Consider the following 9,037-nt stretch of genomic DNA (forward strand, 5'->3'; position numbering starts at 1 on the left):
AAGGCTCAACAATAGAGTCATCTGCACAAAAATGACAAGGAGGGGTAGTAGAGACTTGCTTAGTAGTAGGAAATGATGTGCTAAAAGGTGGTTCAAGGGAGTAGGGCTCGTAAAAATTTGAAAAACCAATAGCAGAAATAAAAGCAGGACTGGAAGTATTTGAAAACGGGAAAAATTCTCATCAAATCGAGCATGCTGTGTAATATATGTGCGAGAGGTTGTAGTGTCAAAACAACGAAAGCCTTTATGTGAGGAACTATAACCAAGAAAAATACACAGTAAGCTACAGGGAGAAAATTTGTGAGGTGCATAATCACGTAAATATGGGTAAACTCGGCAACCAAAGAGATGGAAATTCGCATAATTAGGAGGCTTACCAGATAAAACTTCAAAATGTGAAAGACCACCAAGAACAGACATAGGCAACCGGTTGATAATATAGGTGGTTGTGCTGAAAGCATCAACTCAATGCTGAGGAGGAACGTGGGAGTGAAAGAGGAAAGCAAGACTCGTTTCCGTCACATGACGATGTTTGCGTTCAACTCTATCATTTTGGGAAGGAGTGTATGAACAAGACATTTGGTGGTGGATGCCAAATTGTCGAAGATGAGATAGAAACCAATTGCTTGTAAATTCGGTGCCACCATCACTTTGAAAAATCTTGATTTTGGTGGAATGTTGATTTTCAACCAATTTTTGAAATTGGAGGAAAATATCAAAAAAGTCAGATTTTAATTTCATAGGATAAAACCAAGTAAATTAAGAGTAGTCATTGATAAATAATACATAATAGGTAAATCCCAAATTAGATTTGATGGGAGCGGGACCCCAAATATCGTAATGAATGAGGCCTAAAGCAACATTAGATCAAGTATTATTTGGGAAAAAAACAAGCAATGACTCTTAGCGAGTTGACAGGTAGAGCAAAGAGATGGATTAGGCAACAAAGAGGTAAGAAATAATTGTCATTTTTTATTCAAGAGAGATAAAATAGACCAATTTACATGACCAAGGAGAGCATGCCAAAATTCAAAGGAAGCATGTAAATTTTTATTTTGAAGGACAGAAACAAATGCAGAGTTGCCGTGTTCCAGCACATAAAGACCACATTCTCGTTTATCGGTTGCCACTGCCAGTCCTGTTACTCGATTATGTACAACAAAATTATCATGAGAAAAAGTGACAGAGAGAGAAAAATCAGAGGTTAGTTTGTTGATAGACAACAAGTTTTTGGTAAGACGAGGGACAACAAGAACATCCAAAAGTTTAAAATTGGAAGAGGGAGAGAGCGTACTAATGTGAGTGATAGGAAGAGAAGCACCATTTCCCACTATTACGTAGTCCTTACCATGATAAGGCTCAACCTTGTCCAACTGAGAATGGTCAGGTGTCATGTGAGCGAAAGCACCGGTATCAGTGAACCAATCGGACTCCGAACCATTTGAGAGAGAACATGATGTGTTGAAAGCTTCAGCAAGCTGTGTCGTAGGATCGGTACGTTCATAACGGCTCCGACAACGATCAACAGTGTGGCCTTCAGTCTTGCAAATTTGACATCGAGGGGTATAGGAGCCCTGTTTACCACGTCCATGACCATGGCCTCCATTGTAGCCACCACGAGAACGATGGGACTTGGAGTTGCTACCACACCGAGATGGAGAAAATGGACTTTGGTGGTAGTAAAAGCAGCAGAGGAAACAGGGGAGAAGGACCTGAGTGACTTTTGGAAGATCTCAAAGCTTTCAGCTTTGAGAACCAAGTCTTTAAAAGCTAGTAATGGGATGAGAGACATCTGGACAATAGAAAAATTAGCAAAGTCAGTGCTCAATCCTCTAAGATACCAGTGAACTTTGTCGGTATCATCAATCGAGCAACCCATTGCAGTGAGTTGATCACTGATTCATGCCTAATTGGTGTCTCAGCTGGTTCATGTCCAGCTGGTGTTCCTTGATGGCGAGAGTAATCGACAATATTTATAACCTATAACACCATGAACTAGGGTAGCAAATACAAAGCTACTATAGCATAGTGGCTCTAGGATCGTTCCACCGGGAAGGGTACTCAAGTTGAAAATGATACCAATTCAAAGTGAATTGGTGTTGTTTCATTTCAAGGTTAGCTTAAGAAATAAAACACAAACTTTGGTTGAAAAAGGTTTGGACTTAGATTAACAACACAACAAGTGATGAAAATAACTTAAGAAGAAAAGCATTCCTTGGAGATTCAGGTATACAAGGGAGGTTCCTCATGCAAAAGCATAGCTCCGGTCACTTGGTTCAATTCCTCACATTATAGAATTAACATAAAGTCAATTCTCTAACAGGTGCTGCATAAATGCATCCCTCAATTGGATTTCAGCTCTAATTCTCTCACTGATGCAACTTGCAATGGTTTGAGCCTCTCACTTAGCTTTTACCATTCAAGGTGATCTTTAACCTTGGATTACCCGTCAAAAGCTCGCAAGAGGTAACTAATGGATGTCTCCTAGGAGTCCAAAAGCTTACCAAGTGTTGGCTATTCTAGAAAATCCTACCTTCAAGTCACCTACCAAAGGCTCGCAAGGGGTAAACTAGTGCATCTCCATGGTTAGAGATCACTTGCCTTACCAAGTGTTGGCCCAGGTGACTCCAAGGTGTTTTAAGTTAACTAAAAACATTAGAAACCATTCACGGGACACACTTACTCTTCATTCTTAGCTGAAACCACAAAGCTTCTGATTCTTGCACTTGGAACCTTTCCCGGCAACCTTAACTCCAAGGAACTAAAAGGTTTAGCTACTCATTCTCTGGGGAAAACTCCTCAGAGAGTGCATAATTTATATATATATGAAAAACACAATCAAAGAGAGAAGGTAAGGCAGTAAAGAGCTAAAGCTCTTTGTATTTCTTTCTTTGGAAACTTACAAAAAGTTCAACAACCAGCACCCTCTCTCCGAACAGGCTCCTCGGGCTCCCCTTATACCAAAATCACAATGATAGCTATTACCCTGATATTTTGCCAAATTCCCAACTTAAAAGCTAAGGAAAACTATCATTGGTGACTTACAAGGAGAATTTGGGCATTTAGGCAACAAAAATCTAATGAAAAATATCTCTAAGTGTCGGTTACAAATATCGGGAAGCACTCAGGACCACTTCGCAGGTGAAAGGTGAGGTCTGCGAAATTTCGCAGGTGCACAAGAAGGGCTGCGAAATTTCTTCATAGCAACCAGCTGATTCAACACCTTTGCAAATTGGACTTCCATCTTGTGGTGTTTGGCTTCCATCGCGGCATGAAGCTTTAGGGGAACTCCATAGCACTGTACTAAAAGGCTGCGAAACCATTCCGCAACAAAAGTGCTGATTCCGCAGCACTTTTTCTGAAGCCTTCCTTCAGCTTGGAGCAGTTATCTTCCAAAGGCTGTAACTTCCTCATTTCAGCTCCAAATTGCACACGGTTTGAAACATTGGATTGTTGACTTCCTAAGCTTTCAAATGACATATTGTATGCATAAATTGGACATCAGGAAGTGCTCCAAAATTAGCTGCAGTGACTGTCATCAAGAGTGCTCCATGGCTGATTTCTCTTTGCTTCCCCTTTTCATTTCACTTTGCTTATGGCAAAAGAGCTTCAAGGCTTTGATTCTTCATTTCTCTAAGCTTCCCATTGCTTACCAAGGATTCCATATATCTCTCCTCAACCTCCTAATGCTTTGGTGATCAAAATACTAACAAAAACACCAAAACTTATACAATTTGATTAGAATTGATTGAAAGGGGCCTTAACATGCTAATTGGGTTAAAAGGCACTAACTACTATTCAAAAGTGCTTAAAAGGATTAATTAAAAGCTATCAAATAGCACTTTTTGAGTAGTAATCAATCACGTAAAGCCTTAAATGAACGAGAGTATTCAGTGACACTTCGGGTGCCACGCTTGATGAGTTGCAAGTCATCTTTGATGTGAAGCTCACGAGTCTTGGAAATATGGCTGAAGGAATTTTCCAAAGCAAGCCAGACATCACGAGTAGTGGTGAGACCAAGGACTTCGGCCATGGCTTCTTCAGTCAATGAAAAGAAGAGGAGACTGATAAGGTGTTGATCTTGAAGGTGCCATTCCACATATTTAGGAATCAGTTGAGAGGAAGAAGAATCAGATGCGATAGTGATTGGAGACACTACTACGGAACCATCAACATGGCTAAGGAGATTCTGACATTAAAGAAGAGGGTGAAGTTGATTTCGCCAGAGAAGATAATTTGTGGATGAGAGTTTAATAGTAACCATGTGGATCATGGTGTTGAAAGAGAAGGAAGAATCGACCATGAGGGGATCGAGGAGGTTAATCCAAAAAAGCTCTAATACCATAAAAATATTTGTAAAACCACCACCCTCTGTGGGGTTGAGGATTTCTATTTATATAGATGTATACAAAATAGAGTGAGTTTGAATAAACAGATAAAATAGAAAAGATAAGTACAAATGGAAATCGTATCTCCTAAACTATATCTCCTACAATCAAGGAGGATTCCGTAAATCAATAATGGATTTACTGGAATTCTCTACACTCCACATGAAGGGACAACCGGCATCACCGAGAGAACATCTCCTCACAGCCCCTTGAAGTCCAATATGCATCATTTAGATTTTTTTAGTCGAAAAAGGTAAGTTAATTTTTTGAGTTTTTGATTTTTCTTAACGATGTGTAAGTTAGATGCCTAATATTAGATTGAAAGTTAGAATTATTATTATGTGTTTAGTAGTGATTTTAAAAAACGTTTTTATCATTTTTAACACTTAAATGATAAAAATTTCAAGTGTTAGAAAAATTAGAAACATTTTCTAAAATCATTATCAAATGAACTCTTAATTTTAGTTATTTTTATTAATCATAGGTGTTTTTAAAATTTTAATTTATTGGTTTAAGTGATTTCGTCTAATTAAATTCATATTTTGAAGTTTATTAATTTTAGTTTTAATTCTTTCTTTTTAGTTTGAGTGTTTTGAGAATTTTAGTTTACTAGTTTAAGTGACTTAGTCTAATTAAATTTATGTTTTAAAGTTTATTAAATTTAGTTTCGATAAGTGTTTTTAGAATTTTTAAATTCTATTAAGAAAATACAATATATTAATAAATATCTAAAATTTATTTGTATGAAAAATAGTATTTTATAAATGTTTAAAAAAAATGTGAAAATGAAAAAAATATATATCAATAAAAATAATTTTTTATTTAATATTATATATAATCCAGGTTGGGTGGACCAAAGTCCCAACCTATCATGAGTTTAAAAAAAATCAAACCTATTATACACTCATTTATATTTATCTCAAACTCGTACCATTATGGATCAAATGAGTACGCGAAAACACCTCATTGTCATCCCTAATTTTGAGACAACATGTTAATATATCATTTCAAAAGAATTTTTTTTTATAAAAACAATTTTCTTCATAGTGAACAAATATAATAATGAGGTTAGGACTTTTCCTCTTCTTTCTTTTCATTTTTCAAATACTAATAAAATTGCAAAGATAAGAAGGAAAATAAAAAATAAAAAATAAAACTAGTAAATTCCTTTTGATGGCATGAAGATGAGAAATTTTGTTAAGAACTAAATTGAAGATTATGATAATCTATTAAATATTCATGCATAATGTTTGGAATCATAGTTTCCTAAAATAAGAATGATAAATTAAGGTGGTGTTGTTTTTTAGTTGAATAAAAAAAGCCAAAATATTTGGTTTTCTCTATTCAACTAAAAGTAACATATGAACCAACATAATTAAAGCGAATTTATTATTAATAGGTTCAGTTTAGTTATGTTGGTTAATATTAAGGGGTTACTTTTGGCTTAATAGAAAAAGACAAATATTTTTATTTTTTCTATTCAGTTAAAAAAACAAATTGTCATGCCCCAAAACCTACTCCAATGTCATGACGGTCATTTCACACTTCAAGCCCAAAGACTCCAAGTGGAAACAACATAAACGTTCATTTTGTAATTGGAAATCACCAATTACTAAATTCCTATTTAGAGTAATGGAACAAAATCCTAACATCTCCAAATTTCAACTTTAAACTAACATATCAACTAAAGTATTACCATCTAATCAATTTCAAACTTAAACAATAGATAATAGAAATCAACTTTTGACATTTAAACAAAGTCATAAAAGAGAGTTTAAACAAATGTCCTAATAAAGCTAAATTCCCTTCCTAATCGTCACTCCTCACTCGACCTTGCCCAAACTGAGGGTACTTGAAAAATTATCAACAAAAGGGAATGAATTCAAAGCCTAATAAGGAACATTAATAAAGTTTCATGAATCAAATAGTTTCAATGCTTGCAAATAGAAGATATAAGGTATGATCATTTTTATAAAAATGTTTGAGTTCAATTATGCAAATACATTTTAAACTATTCAACCAAACATTTTCATATACATAAAAACCTTTTCACATCAAATCCAAATCAAACACATTTCAAATATTTTCACTCTAGTTATCATATAATAAATGGTGCCCGATTACTAGTTTCAAATTTGCTCCATTTAAGGTGAACAAAACCAAAGGTTAACAATTATAACCCGTTGACTAGGGTCATATAATATTAACTATTATAACTTGTTGACTAGGGTTGGAAATGTCAACAATTATAACCCGTTGACTAGGGCCATAAAAACTAGAGTTAATTCAAACTTACAAAACAAAATATCATATCTCCACACTTTATTTCAAAACATATATTTGGAGACATCCAATAAAATTAGAACGATACAAAGAAGATTAGCATGACCCTTGCACAAGGATGACACACACAAATCAAGAAATGGTGTCAAACTTGATCCTCAACCTCAATGTGGGAGTTTGTTTGGCTTCATGAGGGGTGTTTGTTTGTTTGACTCCATAATCTTATGGGACATAACGAGGACGTTGTGTTTGCATGAAAGGGTGTTTATGATGTTTGACATCGAATAAGAGAGAAAGTTCATGACATTATATATGTATAAGCTCCTTTTAACTTTGTAGACACGTTTTAAAATCATGAGAGCTCCTTTGGGTGCGAACAATATCTACTTGAGTGTGGGTTTTTACAAAATATTATTTCTTTTTACACTTCCAAAATCACGTAAACCCTATTTTTTGTTATTATTATTATTATTTTTGTGTAAATTCCATTACTTAGATCTATTAATCTAAAAAATTCGAATTTCCCTATTTTCATCAATAAGACAACCTATATTCATAAATTTTCAATATTGTGATCTAAAAATTAAATAAACTAACCCTAATTTCGATTGAAATATTCCAAAGAATTTTTAACGATTCAAAACTAATTAAAAAATTTAAAATAATAATTTAAGGGTTAAAAATCTTACTTGAAAAATTGATTTTCAACTCTAAACCTTCAATTCTTCAACCTTACGCTCTGATATTTTCTGATTTATGTGTAAAAAGGTTTTTTTAATAAAGAAAATAGAGAAAATCTAATTTATGCTTAGAACTTTTAAAAGCAAAAGCCTTTTCTATCCTTATTAAATTAAATTAATTTAATTTATTAATTTTTTTCTAAATTATGGTTTTACCCCTAAATTGGGATTGAGGCATTACACAAACACCACTTAAAGACTTTAGATTTAGTTTAATTTATTTAAAATAGTTGTAGATATGATAGAATGAGCATCTTATTTGCCTCTCTAAACCAAAAAGCTAGTATAACTTTCCATTTTCATCAATATTGATAGATTCTTTAAATGGTTATAGATTTGACTCTCAAAAGGTAATTCAAAAGGAAAATATACTCCAAAATTGGATTTTTTTTTTTGTATTAATTTCCCTCATTGAGTCATTTTCAATGTTTCTCTTAAAGTAAAATATCGTCATGATACATTTTTTTTCTTTTTTAAGCGAATAAAACCCACAAAATTACCTCACTAATTTTTTTCAAATGATATGTTGTTTAAAATAAACCACTTCTATTAAAAAAAAAAAAAAAAAAGGTATCCAATACCTTTATACAATTTTCCATATGATAATTATTACCATAAAAGTTAAAAAAATAATTTATTGAATTTTTATTAAAGGAAAAATATATTTAATAATTTAAGACTTTTTTTTCCCTAAAATCAAGTTAACTTAATTTTGTTTTTTTTCTTTCTCTCTCATGTTTTTTATATAATTCTATTTGCTAATTATTTAAACAACACTTACAATGAACACTATTGTATTTAAAAACAACTTTAATTTAGCAAAAATGAGATATAAATATTTTCCTTTTTAACTTTTTCGCTATACCATGCTTAATTCAATAAATTTATAAATTTATGTATATTTTTAATCTCAATACAAGGAAGAAAGAAAGAAAGAAAGAAGAAAATTATGTTCACTTAATTCTATAAAAATAAGCAAAATTTTAATTATTAATGTTTTTTTATTTCATGTAAATTTAATTCATTATTTTAGTGTTTTGATATTTAATTTAGTGATTTATACATTACAAAAGCTAGGTGACTAGGTTTTCTTTTGCAGGCTTTCTGCTTTTAGATTTTAAAATTAAAAAATGAGGGGTTAATTTCACTTTTTTTTTTCTTTTTTTTTTTTGAGATTTTGGTTAAATATACCTAGTTTTTAAAATTTCATCAAATATCAAATAAGTGGTGACAACTTTGCATAAGACTTGTACCAATCACCAAATAATCGCGTCATTGCTTTCCTTTTTGCCTTCATTACTTTTTGATAAGAAATTTGGTAACCAAATTGTTCGACAACAACAGCTTGAATTGCAACAACTATAATGGTCATTTATGTCTTCACTAATGTTTCAATATACTTAGATACAAAGCTAGAATCCAACTGAGAATGATCCTGATTTATACATGGATTGACACATGTATGAGAACCTTTGTACTTTGTGATTCTAAACATACTTGTATCTTTCACCGTCATTGCCCTTAGTCGTCATTGGCACTCTAGTGTTTTTTTACATTTAAGAACTAACACAATTGCATTTGATCTATAAACAGTAAACTCTTGGTGCGTCTTTATGGATAACATCT

The 9,037-nt window shown here is 32.7% G+C and overlaps 1 pseudogene; it reads left to right on the forward strand.

The window, feature by feature from the left end:
- Nucleotides 1–6,712: 6,712 nt before the first annotated feature.
- LOC117934320 lies at nucleotides 6,713–6,825 on the forward strand (annotated as a pseudogene).
- Nucleotides 6,826–9,037: the final 2,212 nt, after the last annotated feature.

This window comes from Vitis riparia, chromosome 16 (assembly GCF_004353265.1).
Source record: "Vitis riparia cultivar Riparia Gloire de Montpellier isolate 1030 chromosome 16, EGFV_Vit.rip_1.0, whole genome shotgun sequence".
NCBI lineage: Eukaryota > Viridiplantae > Streptophyta > Magnoliopsida > Vitales > Vitaceae > Vitis > Vitis riparia.